The sequence below is a fragment of the Schistocerca nitens genome, chromosome 2 (genome assembly GCF_023898315.1).
Source record: "Schistocerca nitens isolate TAMUIC-IGC-003100 chromosome 2, iqSchNite1.1, whole genome shotgun sequence".
NCBI classification, from domain to species: Eukaryota; Metazoa; Arthropoda; class Insecta; order Orthoptera; family Acrididae; genus Schistocerca; species Schistocerca nitens.
In genome coordinates, this window is record NC_064615.1 from 686778294 (window position 1) to 686792747 (window position 14454).

General features: G+C 41.1%; 1 protein-coding gene across 1 annotated transcript in view; it reads left to right on the top strand.

Annotated features, from left to right (window-relative positions):
* Positions 1–1992: 1992 nt before the first annotated feature.
* The window catches only part of LOC126234559 (uncharacterized), a 30632-nt gene continuing 18170 nt past the window's right edge, over positions 1993–14454 (top strand). The window contains exon 1 of the mRNA XM_049943263.1: positions 1993–2097. The gene's annotated coding sequence lies outside the window, so the exon portion shown is untranslated. The remainder of the gene's footprint in view (positions 2098–14454) is intronic.

Consider the following 14454-nt stretch of genomic DNA (forward strand, 5'->3'; position numbering starts at 1 on the left):
ACCCTTGCAACGGACATGCAGGGCTCTTCTTCTTACACTTGGGCTAATCTTTGATGGACCACCGGCCGGAGTAGCCGGGTGGTTCTAAGCGCTACAGTTTGGAACCGCGCGACCGCTACGGTCGCAGGTTCGAATCCTGCCTCGGGAATGGATGTGTGTGATGTCCTTAGGTTAGTTAGGTTTAAGTAGTTCTAAGTTCTAGGAGACTGATGACCTCAGAAGTTAAATTCCATAGTGCTCAGAGCCATTTTTTGTTGGACTTCCGTTCTCCGCACTCCTTTCGCTGTCACATAACTCAGCTACTGTTTCTCTCTTCATATCAAACCTCCCTTTCTCTGTTTTTAGCACGACTGAAGGCAGTGGACGACGGACGCCTCACGTGCTCGCTCTGTCATCACGTAGGGGTGCGCCCGTGTCCCCCTATCGATTTGTTTGAGGCCTCACAAGTGCTCCTGTATGGACCACACCTATATCTGTAGACATTGTCATTATGACCCCTTCAGCACTTTTCGTTTTGCAGCCTCAGGCACTTTTATTTTAGATTACACCTCATGTTTAGCTGTTCGTCGTTGTTCTCTCTGCAAATAAAAAAGTCACTCGCCATTGGTTCTAAAAGGTTACAAAAAACATGCACAAATCTCATACAAACTAAATTTTGTCAGTGAAACATGTTTGCTGTCGTGGTCTTCAGTCCAGAGACTGGTTTGATGCAGCTCTCCATGCTACTCTATCCTGCGCAAGCTTCATCATCTCCCAGTACCTACTGTAACCTACATCCTTCTGAACCTGTTTAGTGTATTCATCTCTTGGTCTCCCTCTACGATTTTTACGCTCCACGCTGCCCTGCAATACTAAATTGGTGATCCCTTGGTGCCTCAGAATATGCCCTACCAACCGATCCCTTCTTCTGGTCAAGTTGTGCCACAAACACCTCTTCTCCCCAATTCTATTCAATACCTCCTCATAAGTTATGTGATCAACCCATCTAATCTTCAGCATTCTTCTGTAGCACCACATTTCGAAAGCTTCTATTCTCTTCTTGTCCAAACCATTTATTGTCCATGTTTCACTTCCGTACATGGCTACACTCCATACTAATACTTTCAGAAACGACTTCCTGACACTTAAATCTATACCCAATGTTAACAAATTTCTTCAGAAACGCTTTCCTTGCCATTTCCAGTCTACATTTTATATCCTCTCTACTTCGACCATCATCAGTTATTTTGCTCCCCAAATAGCAAAACTTATTTACTACTTTTAGCGTCTCATTTCGTATTAAGGAAATATTACAATATGGTAGTGCTAGTGTGTTTGGTGTCAATGAACACAATTAAATATTACTTTTGAGTTTTATTCTATTACAAGTGATGCATCTTTTCCTCTACCTCTCCTGCTTCGGAATATGTAATGTACGTCACTCCATCTAGCTCAGTTCCAGGAAACGCTCCTGTTCAACGTTATTTCTTTACCAGGTCCAAAGATATTCAACCGATTCGCGAGTCTCATGCACGTGACGTGATGATTTTTTTTAGCTCTGTGACGTACAAACAACAAGAAGCACTGGTGGAGTCTAGTTGCTACTAATCTATCAATTGCAGAGGCTACACACTTGTTTTGTATTGATCCGGTCCACCTATTCCTTGTTGTACGATGTGCAACTTCACGTATCTGTGGACTGGTGTCGGCAATTTTGGAATTCCCTCAACAACGTACCATGGATTTGTATGTAGTGGCTATCAATTAGGAGATTAGTATGCCACCTTCCTCCTTATCATAGCCGAACTTGTAATTCGCTGCTACGAAATCGGAAATGGTACACGTAAGCACTCCGAGCGATGTCAGCTTGTGCGAAAAGTAACAGTAGAGACTGCCCCACAGTGAAGGCGAGTGGAAGGAAGAAACACGATGCGGACGCTGACGCCTGGAGCGTTTGTTGTTGCCCGAGGCTAAAGATGGCGCGGATGACGTGGCGGCCTCGAAACGCGGCTCCGCCCTAGCTGTACGCAGGCGCTTATCAGTGCTGGGAGCTGCACACCCGGCAACGCACGCTACTCGCGCCGTCTCACCTCTGCAGGAAAACTTGCACAGCCTGTGGTATGTCAATCATCTCTAACCATAGCAGCTTGTCTGGTACCTACCATGCAAAGTATTACTTTAGGTTGGTGACTGTTTCTTATTGTGGTCGTTATATTGCGATGAGTGTTTTAATTATTTGCACCTTGTATTGTTGATACGTGACGTTGCGTTGGTAGATGTTTCTCAAGGGATTTACCATGTGAGGACCGAGTGCTGAATGCTAATACGCACCTGCACATTGACACGAAACACTGAATCGATTCACGAAAAATCCGCGTACTGCTTATTCCAGATGTCGCAGACCTGCCGCTGAAGTTCTTTCCTCAGAACAAACGGTACGTCCATCTTTTTCGGTGAAAATTCGTTATAGGTAAACTATCGAGCAAGACATGACAGTGATTCTTGAAATTTTCCCCGCGGACGAAGTATACTACTATCTTTTAGACGCGCACGTTAGACGTCATTATTTCCTCCCGGAAGTCTGTTGGTATGTTGCGCGTATTGAATGAAATCTTTAAACAATTTTCGTGGTCCTCACGTGGTGAACAAAGTATGAGGAAACTAACAGAACTTCCGTTGGATAATGGGCGTACTACATAACTCTTAAGTGCACATCCTTTTATAATTGTAATAGTTGAAACACCAGTTTTTGAAATTGACAACTATTGTTTCTTTCTTGGGAGTTATTACAGACGAAATTTGTCTGCTGCGCCTATATTATTACAAGGTTAACTTTCCTTTGATTGCCAGGCATGTTTTACATAAACTACTACTTTTTCCTGTTCGAGGATAGGAATTAGTTCACCTTGAATGCTGTAAAACAACGAATCAAATCCATAGAGCAAATGGTATACTGTTCTTCTTAAAAGATAAGTGAGATTATTTACAATGGTTCACACGACTGTAGAAGATATTACAGTACAACGGTCTTGCCATTTAATCTTTCAGTGTAATCCCGTGTAAAATGTTCTTGAAATTCTTCACCCACGTTACGTTGCGCAATGGGCAAAACAAGGTTCCGATGTTCGTCGGTGTGTTTTTCTTCATATAAATCATACTTTTGTTTCCCCTTTCGTTTCAAGTAAATCTGAACCATTGACCATTTACTGACATAAAAATTGTTGGAGGACTATTGAGGTACGTAAACATAAGGAATACAACTACAATATAATTAAACTTATTTGGTGTGGGCTACAGCATTTTTACGTTGGTTGGTTGGTTTGGTTGATTTTCGGGAGGGGACCAAACAGCGAGGTCATCGGTCATATCGGATTAGGGAAGGATGAGGAAGGAAGTCAGCTGTGCCCTTGTAAAGGAACCATCCCAGCATTCTCCTGAAGCGATTTAGGGAAATAACGGAAAACCTAAATCAGGATGGGCGGACGCGTGTTTGAATCGTCGTCCTCCAGAATGGGAGTCCAGTGTGCTAATCACTATGCCAACTCGCTCGGTACAGCAATTTTACATATGTAATATATGGAAGCATATTTTCTTAAAGTGGAATACACGATATAACTTTGAAATAAAGCCTTTCCGTGACAAACATAAAATGGAAAGTCTCTTGGAATATACGTGAATGGAGTTCATATTGTTGACCCGTGAGGAAACGTAATAGAGAAGATATAAACTCTCAGACCATCAGCTTTAGCGACGGACATAGTGAAACAGATGCTAGTACTGAGCCAAAAAACTGATCTAAAAAGTAAGTTTCTAGGCTGAGCGAAATCCATTTGTACGGCAGAAGTGCAGGTTTCTGACGTACCGTGGCAAAATTTGGTGCTCTCACGTTTCATAGAAAAGTAACTGACACGCTGACAGTGACGTATATTTACAATTACAGGTTAACAAATTGAAAAATTCGAGTGGATGACTGCACATGTTATCTTGCCCATCGACACTGCTAACCCTATGTATCCTACATTTGCACGAAGATATGCTGCAATATGTTGCTTAGTGATTGCATGTTGATTGCAGCATTGTCTTAACATACAGCCTGGCGCCTAAATATCAAAGAGTTGTTATATCTGAATCACTTCATATGAAGAAACGCGATCTATGAAGAAACGATTGCTTTACAGAAATTTAGAGAGTAACTAAGTTGTGTTCCTTTTGTGAGTTAAATACTAAGACTAGGCGCAGTAGCAAAATGTGACACTCTTGCTTAGATTAGATTAATTATTCATTCCATAGACCCATAAAAGAGGGAAACCTCCTGGGTGTGGAACATGTCAGATAAACACATTACAAAAATGTAATTAGAAAAACTTGAGTTTCATTAATTTTAATATTCCTCAGTCCATAAACAGTAAAATTATGTACATGAATTAAATTTAAACTTTTGATATTTACAGGTATAATACTTACATCTGCTTTCATTAAATCCATCATTCAGACATTTGCTAGTTTCTTGGATATTACAACCAAGTATTGTCAAAAATTAAAGTAAATTGTTCATTTCAGCGATCCTCAGTTAAGAACAGTCAGATTATATACAAGATTTAAAATTAAACTTCCACTATTTACAGGCTTAAGACATGTATCTGCTTTCCATACATCCATCATTCACACAATAGGTAGTTACTTGGCTGTTACAACCAAGTATTGTCAAAAATTAAAGTACAATAAATTTTCATTAAACTGGTCTACTGCACTTCTTCAGAAACTCATGGATGGAATAGAAGGAGTTGGCCACCAAAAATTCTTTTATATTATTTTTAAATTGTGCCTTGTCTGAAACTAAACTCTTAACGGTTGCTGGTAACTTATGGAAAATATGCGTTGCTGAATACTGGACTCCTTACTGGGCAAGAGTAAGTGGTTTTAAATGTTTATGTATATTGTTCCTATTCCTAGTATTGATACTATGTACTAATCAGTTAGTTGGAAAAAGAGATGTATTATTTACAACAAACTTCATTAAGGAATAAATATGTACTAATCAGTTAGTTGGAAAAAGAGATGTATTATTTACAACAAACTTCATTGAGGAATAAATATACTGAGAAGGTGTGGTTGACATACACAATTCTTTGAATAGGTTTCGACACGATGTTCTTGAATTTACACTTCTCATTACTCTTATTATATGCTTCTGTATTATAAAAATTTTTTCTCTGTTTGTGGAGTTACCCCAAAATATGATACCATATGACATAATGGAGCGAAAGTAAGCAAAATATGCCAGTTTTTTTTATATCTCCTATGTCTGACATCATTTGCATTGCAAACACAGACTTGTTTAGACGCTTCAGCATTTCGTTAGTATGTTGCTCCCAACTGAATTAGTTATCAAGTTGTAATCCCAAGAATTTTACGCTCTCCACTTCTCGTATTTCCATGTCATCATGTTTTATACACACACCAGAAGGAAATCTCTTGGAAGTTCTGAACTGCGTATAGTGGGTCTTTTCAAAGTTTAGTGAAAGTGAACTGGCTATGAACCACTTATTAATGTCAGTAAAAATTTGATTAGCTGCCCTTTCTAAATTTATATTTGATTTACTAGTTACTGCAATGTTTGTATCGTCTGCAAATAAGACAAACTTGGCATCTGGTAATGTAACAGACGGCAGGTCATTAATATACACAAGAAACAGTAGTGGACCTAGTATGGAACCTTGGGGAACACCACATGTAATTTCTTCCCAGTCAAATGATGTCTGATTGCCTACTGCTGAAGTGTTTCGTAATGACACCCTTTGTTTTCTGTTAATAAGATATGACTGAAGCCACTTTGCAACACTACCAGTGACGCCATAATATTTTAATTTACTTAAAAGAATGCTGTGATTCACACAGTCAAACGCCTTTGACAGGTCACAGAATATGCCAGTTGCCTCTAATTTGTTGTCCAATGAATTAAGGACATTTTAGCTGTTAGTTTAAATAGCTTTCTCAATATCAGAACCCTTAAGAAACCCAAACTGTGATTTTGACAGTATATTATTTTCACTAAGGTGCTTAAGTAGAAGCTTGAACATAATATTTTCAAAGATTTTTGGAAAAGCTGTCAAAAGTGAGATCAATCGGTAATTTGACGGCATTTCTTTGTCCCCTTTCTTGTGGAGAGGTACAACTTCAGCATATTTAAGCCAGTCTGGGAATGTTCCTGTGACAAGTGATTGATTACACAAATAAGTTAATATATGACTAAGCTCACATGAAGATTCTAGTCAACACGTTCTTTCCTCATCATCTCTTGTACCCTATAGCCTAAATGGCAACGTCTGCCCGATGAAACAACATGTAGGTATTGTAATGGCGCAAAGTGTCCGAATTTTTTCAAGGTCAAACTGGTCACCTCTGTTACTTCATAAACTGAGGCGACAAAAGTCATGGTATACCTCCTAACAGCGTGTCAGACCTGTTTTTACCCAGCGTAGTGCAGCAACTCAGCATGGCATGGACTAAACATGTCGTTGAAAGCCCTCTGCAGAAATGTTGAGAAATTCTGCATGTACCGTTAATTCCCGTCGGCGGCCGCAATCACGTCGAAAACCGTTTCATATGAATCACCTGAGTACAAATGTCCGCTCCGCCCATGTACTACACTTTTATATCATATACAGCCGTGTTTTCTATATGTGTATATTGCTATGCCTTGACTTCTGTCACCTCAGCGTGTATCGACATTTACACACATAGTCCCCAAGCCACTCTACAGAGCATGGCGTAGGTTAAACCAAACCGGTGTTAGATTACCCCTATCGCATTCTTTTCATGTCTGGAGTGAGAATAACTGACTTTATGCATGCGTACGCACCCGACTCGTTCTCCATATTGTTCTCAAGATCTCTACACGAGAAATAAGGAGCACTGCAGAATTCTTGCAAAATTTATCTGCACAGTCTATCTCTAACGCGAGATTTCTATATTAATCCTACAGGATATTCTGAGAACCGTTCTGTATTACATAGAGCCCTCGTTCCACGCAGTTATGGAAGTATCTTGAAGAGCTGTAGATGTATTGATGGTGTTTTATCAGATGGAAATATTAAACAGTGGGTATGCATATAAACATGTAGGCTACTGCGGCCAGCGTGAATTACGTTAAAACCCATCTATATATTTTGCTGCGTCATAATGTAAAATAATTTTAATACTAAAATAATGCACATCGGACACGTTACGCAATCTATCCCTGTTGAAAGCTATCACAAATATACCAGAGTTATGGTTATTTCAGTAATTTAAGTGTTTTGTTTCACAACGTAAAGGTAGGAGTTTGAGGAAACTAAGCGCACAAATTTAAACACAGCGTACTAAGCATCTGCTATTCTCCTATAATTTGTCAATGAGAACTGTCTTACCATCACCTCTTAGTTGTTCTATTGTGACAGGACAAGAAAGTTTACACGATGTCACTGCGTGCAAACAGTAAAATTAATTATCAAAGGTACTGTCAGTAAAGAAATACATCGCTCTGATTTCTATTTGTGTTTTCATTATTAGGCTCAGAATAAAGATTTTGCGTGTTTCAAGTAGTGCCCGTGAGTAACAGCTTTTCAGTGCATTATACCATCACTTAAAAATGCGGCTTGTTCTTTGAAAGCTCCATTAACTTACAGGCAGTAACAGGAACTCGCCCAGAGTTAAGACTGGATCTACGTTCTTCTGGATAGTCTAGGGGAAGAACCTCTCCCTTCATCTGAACTTCTTAAAGATTCGTCTTCTTCGTGGAATGCGTTGACGGAAGAGCTTATGACAGTGGATGCTAAATTAGGAAGTAATTTCCTCAAAATCCGTGGCTCAAAATTTACACTACTGGCCATTAAAATTACTACACCAAGAAGAAATGTTAATGATAAACGGGTATTCATTGGACAAATAAATTATACTAGAACTGAAATGTGATTTCATTTTCAAGCAATTTGGGTGCATAGATCCTGAGAAACCAGAACAACCACCTGTGGCCTTGATACGCCTGGGCCTTGAGTCAAACAGAGCTTGGAAGGCGTGTACAGGTACAGCTGTCCATGCAGCTTCAACACGATGCCACAGTTCATCAAGAATAGTGACTGGCGTACTGTGACGAGCCAGTTGCTCGGCCTCCATTGACCAGACGTTTTCAATTGGTGAGAGATCTGGAGAATGTGCTGGCCAGGGCAGCAGTCGAACATTTTCTGTATCCAGAAAGGCCCGTACAGGACCCGCAACATGCGGTCGTGCATTATCCTGCTGAAATGTAGTGTTTCGCAGTGATCGAATGAAGGGTAGAGCCACCTGCGCCAACCTTGTGTGAATGCTCTGAAAAGCTAATCATTTGCATATCACAGCATCTTCTTCCTGTTGCTTAAATTTCGCGTCTGTAGCACGTCATCTTCGTGGTGTAGCAATTTTAATGGCCAATAATGTAAATCAGTTAATCTCAAACAAAATTATAGTTCGCGTTAAATCAAACCACCGGACAAGATATCCAGTGGTTAATAAATACACTATGCAACGCTCTCCTGTTTTTTTAACCATATTTTGGAGTTTCACGTAATAAGTATTTCTGATCGTGTCGCCGTGCACCACGTCTCATGTTAAATTTCTTACGAACAGTCATGTTCTTTGAACTATCTGAAATTATTTTGCTATCGAGGGTTTTCTAAACCTCACCCATATTGTGAGAGTCACGGATGCTAATGTTGCTTAATAACGGAAGCTCTACCGTAGTATCTAGTCCGTATAGAAGATCGTCGGCAACAGACGTAACCGTATCGTCTACGGTATTGACGGTTTTAACTCAGTAGACAATTTGGAGTGACATAGTGAGATCAGACCACCTCGTGGTTGAAATTAAACTAGGAATATTCGCTACTTGAGACAATGAAGTAGTGATAAATGAGAAATGAAGAATATGATAAAAGCGATGTGAAAAATATGATAATGGAGTCAGTGCCGAATTTATAACCTAATAACATACTGCAACGAATACGACACTTATAATGTTTTAGTCGAACTAATAAACAACGCAGCTCTCGAAACCATCTTCACCAATAAAGAATCGAAGTAATCAAAGAAATATCCAATCACATGATGTGATGTAGAATGTACGAGCTATTTTGGTAGGAAAAAAGCGTTGCAAGAATATAGCCCAAACAAATCATTCGATTTCTTACAAAATAATAAAATTACGTGTTTTGAAGAAAACGATCATAGGTGGCTGAAGACCATTTTGAAGATACTATTAACGAAGAAATATGACATGGAAATGAGTCAAAGCTCTGCGGAGCAGTAAGCAAGAAAAAATAATTTTGAAAGCATGGGCGAGACGCTCGCAGGCACATCCTTAGACAAAATAGCACACCTCTGTGTCGCCAGAATCTGAATGTTCTGACAGAAGTATCAAACAATTTCCCTTAATACGTACATCCAGTACAGTATCAGGAGTGGAAAATACAGGGTGATTATAACTAAACTTTCAAAGCACTATAGAAATAACACCACTGGTAAGAATGACGTCAAATTGCAACGGGATATTGTCGGAGAAGTGGGAAAACGTATGGCAGAAGAAAAATAAATAGTTAGAAAATGTAGCAATAGATGGCGCTTTAAGCATCATAATTTAATAGTGGTTGACTACAAATGACAAATGAATCACACAACAATGCCTAAGTTGTATGTGTGATGATAAAATGTACTAGTCAATATGCAAGGGTGTACAGGTGTGATACTGTTAGTTACGTAAGCCCATCCACCACGGCAAGGTCATATCACGTCGGATGGGAAAAATCGGTTTTTAATTGTCTTGAGGCCAAAAACAGCAGAAAAAGCATCACTCACATCGGTTTTTAATTGCCCTGAGGCCAAACACCGCATAAAAAGCAGCACTCACATCGGTTTTTAATTGTTCTGAGGCCAAAATAGCATAAAAAGCACCAATAAAAATACATGAAAATGATCCCATTCGCACATCCAAGCTATTGGAGAACTGGTATGACGTGTTTACGCAAATCACTCATAGCTTTTATCAGTGACGGTACAGGTAACAGGACCGGAAGCACCTGTCTCTTCGAAAAAATATGGCCCTATGATAAATGATGCCGTAATCCCACACTACGCAGTAACCTTTTTAAGGTGAAGTGGTACTGGTTGATCTGTGTGTGGATTTTCCGTTGCAGATATTCGACAATTCTGTGCATTGATATATCCTGTCAAATGGAAGTAGGCTTTCTCAATCCACAAAATCTTCCACGGCCAATCATTGTCCACTTCCATACGAGCAAGAAATTTTAAAGCAAAAGTCTCTCTTGCTGGCAGGTCAACAGGAAGCAACTCGTGCACGTGGGTAATTTTGAATGGATAGCAAAGAAGGATGTTTCGTAGGTTATTACGCACCGTGCACACGAGTAAGTCCAATGTTCAGGCAATTCTCCGTGCACTATACGTTTGCACACCAACACTCGTCTCCTCCTGTATTACTGTGGCCACTCCTTCCACTGACGTCGAATCAATTCGTTTCCTCCCTCTACCACGTTCACGTTGCGCACCAAAAGAATCCGTTTTTCCGAATTTCCGAATCATTTTCTCCAGACCTAGGCAGTAATCGGACCAACGCCTGGTTTCAAACCCTTCAGTGCCCGGAACTTTTGCAGAACGACATGTGCAATCTCATCGTTCTTGTAATACAGCTTTACAAGCAGAGCACGATCCTGCATTGAGACAGTCATGACCGGTAATATCCCGTTGCAATTTCACGTCATTCTGACCAGTGGTGTTATTTCTACAGCCTTTTGAAAATTTTAACTGTAATTATAACACCATCAGGGAAGTTATAGCTACTGGCTGCTGGAAATTGGCAATATGGTGCTACAAATGTTTTCCTTAAGACTGAAACACAGGAATAATTGTACCATTTCGTAAACTATGAATGGGGCCACCGTCTGACTCCGCCTGTACGTCCACAATACTTTCCTCGCACGCTGCGAAACCTTACTAATGATTGATTTAAAAACGACTTGAGTGGTGAATCGAATCAAAAATGTATACTGCCAGACTACCAACACGACTTTCGAAAAATTATTTCTGTATAAAGTTTTGGTACATCTTACTGTAGACACTTGAGAAGCATTTGCGGAAAGGTAGTATGAGATAATGTAACTACCTGACATTGTTTTCGCGTTGAAGGAAGTGATCTGTAATTACGTATGGAGTTGTAGTGTTCTTTAGAAAAACGTTTTGATATGCCAAGATCGCAAGGAAGGATACGTCAATTACTAGTTTCGACCAGTCTTCACATCATCAGATCACACAGTAAAAAGTAGTGTCTACAATGACTATTGAAGCAAGGTGCTTTGTCACTGCCATGTTTACAATTATAAATTTAAAAATTGTAATCGCAATTCTTTAGCTTGGAATCGTAAATATGATTGTGTCATATTGTATCCTCAGTTGTAGAGTTTTTAATTGTAAACGTGATTATGACTAAGCATCTTGCTACAGTAGTCGATGTATTATGGGACTAGGTAAAAGTAACAATCGATGTATACATCCTTGCGATCTTGGAAAATAAAAAAGTTTTCCTAAAGGTGGCTAGAAAAATATTAAGACGACTGTTGGTAACTTTGGTAGGCTAAGAATTCTGTAGGCACTAAGAAACATCAGATAAAGCCATCTCCTTTCCTCAGTAAATGCCAGACTACATTTCTGGGAATGAAAATGGACGGAACATATTTACCCTGGCATGATTAGGGACATCACATCCTCTATTTCCATTTAACTAGGCACTCTATTATGTTCGTATGATGTCACGAATATTATAAGAAGACACACTTTATACAGAATTCAAAATAAAATGTCGTGCGACTAGGGCCTCCAGTCGGGTAGACCGTTCGCCGGATGCAAGTCTTTCGATTTGACGCCACGTCGGCGACTTGCGCGTCGATGGGGATGAAACGATGATGATTAGGACAACACAATACCCAGTCCCTGAGTGGAGAAAATCTCCGACCCAGCTGGGAATTTAACCCGGGCACTTGGGATTCACATTCTGTCGCGCTGACCACTCATATATCGGGGGCGGACATATAGGATACTACAATTAGAAGTAACATTACAACACCAGTAAAAGGTGGATAGCAGCGGTAGTTATAGCAGAAAAAATAACATTTATACTAGTTCATAAACAACAGACTGGCAGACCAAATACTCGCAAAATCACGTAGATCTAAACTGACACCCCTGAAGGGAATGGACGTCACAGAAGGGTTGGGAGAGGGAGCGAAAGATGAAAGTGCTGGAACGCAAATAATGAAGATAAGGGGAAAGAAGGAGGCAGGGACGATTGAGAAGTGAAAAAAGGAAAAAGGTTAACTTCGAGAAGATGAAGGCATTCATTTTACTTTTTAACGGAGAGAAAACTAGCTTTTTATGTTTCTTTCACCTTTTTATTATATGCACGAAAACACTTCATTGTGCATACAGTTCAGTATAGCTTGATCCACCATAGGTGGACCACCACAGTAGAGCAGCAGTTTAAGAATGTTTTTGCTATGTGGATGGGCAGAACTAGGATTCAAGATAAGTGAGATCCTGTGTTATTATTATGATGTCACAGGTGCTTGATCTATAATATGGGGAATAGTGGAATTTCGGTAGAACGAGTTAATGCACAAGAAAACCAGGAAAGTAAAGTGGTATACCATGAATGGCTGGGAGACCCTGAAGGGCAGGTTCAGTCGCCTAGTTGGGAACATGTTCCCTGTCCTCTACGCCCGGTCGCACTTTTCTTTCGCCAAATATGAGAACCGTGTGCGTAAGTGTATCTACACTACTGGCCATTAAAATTGCTATACCACGAAGATGACGTGCTACAGATGCGAAATTTAACTGACAGGAAGAAGATGCTGTGATATGCAAATGATTAGCTTTTCAGAGCATTCACACAAGGTGGGCGCCGGTGGCGACACCTACAACTTGCCGACATGAGGAAAGTTTCCAACAGATTTCTCATACACAAACAGCAAGTGGCCGGCGTTGCCTGGTGAAACGATGTTGTGAAGCCTCGTGTTCGGAGGAGAAATGCGTACCATCGCGTTTCGCACTCTGATAAATGTCGGATTGTAGCCTATCGCGATTGCGGTTTATCGTATCGCGACATTGCTGCTCGCGTTGGTCGAGATCCAACGACTGTTAGCAGAATATGGAATCGGTGGCTTCAGGAGGGTAATACGGAACGCCGTGCTGGATCCCAACGGCCTCGTATCACTAGCAGTCGAGATGACACGCACCTTATCCGCATGGCTGTAACGGATCGTGCAGCCACGTCTCGATCCCTGAGTCAACAGATGGGGACATATGCAAGACTACAACGATCCGCACGAACAGTTCGACGACGTTTGCAGCAGCACGGACTATCAGCTCGGCGACCATGGCTGCGGTTACCCTTGACGCTGCATCACAGAGAGGAGCGCCTGCGATGGTGTACTCAATGACGAACCTGGGTGCACGAATGGCAGAACGTCATTTTTTTGGGATGAATCCGGGTTCTGTTTACAGCATTATGATGGTAGCATCCGTGTTTGGCGACATCGCGAGGAACGCACATTGGAAGCGCGTATTCGTCATCGCCATACTGACGTATCACCCGGCGTGATGGTATGGGGTGCCATTGGTTACACGTCTCGGTCACCTCTTGTTCGCACTGACGGCACTTTGAACAGTGGGCGTTGCATTTCAGATGTGTTACGACCCGTGGCTCTACCCTTCATTCGATCCCTGCGAAACCCTACATTTCAGCAGGGACATGCACGACCGCATGTTGCAGGTCCTGTATGGGCCTTTATGGATACAGAAAATGTTCGACTGCTGCCCTGGCCGGCACATTCTCCAGATTTCTCACCAATTAGAAACGTCTGGTCAATGGTGGCCGAGCAACTGGCTCATCACAATACGCCAGTCACTACTCTTGATGAACTGTGGTATCGTGTTGAAGCTGCATGGGCAGCTGCACCTGTACACGCCATCCACGCTCTGTTGGACTCAATGCCCAGGCGTATCAAGGCCGTTGTTACGGTCTGAGGTGGTTGTTCTGGGTACTGATTTCTCAGGATCTATGCACCCAAACTGCGTGAAAATGTAATCACATGTCAGTAGTACTATAATATATTTGTCCAATGAATACCCGTTTTTCATTTACATTTGTTCTTGGTGTAGCAATTTTAATGGCCAGTAGTGTATGAAGTGAAGATGACCATGACGGTGTGTGTGTGTGTGTGTGTGTGTGTGTGTGTGTGTGTGGTGTGTAGCGTAGTGTCGTGTTTGTGTCGGAGATAATAAGGGAAGGAAGAGGGTGAAATTCGATGCCGGCACATACCCAGTTCCTTTCAAAAGGCACCAAGGGGGCATCTGCCTAAGCTTAACGTCCCCATCCGACGGACGGACGGCTATCTA